This window comes from Brachyistius frenatus, unplaced genomic scaffold (genome assembly GCF_029030835.1).
Source record: "Brachyistius frenatus isolate BFR_SWC_R1_liver_20210118 unplaced genomic scaffold, ASM2903083v1 Contig_31, whole genome shotgun sequence".
Lineage (NCBI taxonomy): Eukaryota > Metazoa > Chordata > Actinopteri > Embiotocidae > Brachyistius > Brachyistius frenatus.
Window position 1 is genome coordinate 180944 of NW_027210630.1, and position 1400 is coordinate 182343.

Here is a 1400-nt window from a genome sequence, read left to right on the forward strand (position 1 = left end):
GGATAACGGTGCTGATGTTGTTTGTTGTGCTTCTTGCAGCTGCATGTTAACAGTCTCCTGTGGGTAATGTGAATATAACCAGCCCGGGTACCCGAGTCGTGAGGAGTCGTCTGCTTTAAATGAAAGAAATGATTGGCATAATAATACTCTGCATAGGAAACAATATTTTGTGACATAATGGTGCACCTGCAGTCTTTTCATTGTACCTTATTTTATCATCTCATGGATTGATACTTCTAACCGTCTTTAGGCACCAGCAGGCTATTTTCTGAAATTAACAAATAATTCAAAAATTAATTTTCGGCAAAACATGAATGTTAATTTTGTTTAAAATACACACATTCCTCACAATAGTAAATGTTTTTTACGTTACATGTTTATGCTTTTCATCGACGTACCTGCTGTTACTGGAGCCTTATGATAGTTTTCCAGGGGAAAGTTATGTGAACATGTTTTCCACATAAGCATACAGGGAGTCGAGCCTAAGAGGAATTTATGGGATTTCACGGGGTCATTGTGTAATGGTATAAAGGTGGGAGGCTCTCTGCCACTGTTCCCCCTACAGTCAGGAAGTACCAGAACAACGTGTGAAGTCATGCACAAGCCCAGTTCGACTGGTCATCTGTTATCCCACAGCCATCTGGGTGAGACCTCGGACCTGGCAGCAGAATGGCATCAATATAAAACTCACTCAAAACACACTCCACTGCTCCGATACCTTGATTAAACTCAGTGATATTACACCTCGTCTACATGGTTGCCTGCATAGCCTCATGTTGCCTCACTGAGGAAGGTTTTAACCAAAAATAACACTGCACACTTCAATACAAAACAAAACCAAGATTCCTTGTATCTCAAATCAGCCAAGTGCCACATAGTCAAAAGATCCCATCTCTAATCTGGCCTATCTAGCCACTGGCTTATGCAACTAATTAACTTCACACACCAAAATTTGAATTTAAATTAACAATTGCGAGATATCATCAGGGGACACAAAGCACCCCACGAAGAAGTTTATGATGAAAAAAAAGATGAGTATTAGAGAAGGCAATCGGTGAAGTAAGGAGGGCTTTTAGATGAGGGGATATCTCCAATTACAATCCAGCGAAACACTTGTCAGCAGTAATGAAATGTTTGCTGAGAGGTTGCCATTTGTGGCTGCTAGATTGGGTGATGCTGCTCCACTGCCCCCACTAACAATTATATTCTACGCATAAATTTCCCTTACCTTCTCTTCTATTGTGTGAACTGTTGGCCAGACATACCTACAACTGTCCAGGAAGTCACAGTATAATGAAACCGTATTGTGCATGTACAGTGGGGATGTATGACGGGTCATTCCTGCGGAGGAAAATGTGCCTGAGGAGCCACAGAAGAAGAAGAAGAAGAAGAAAAAAAGA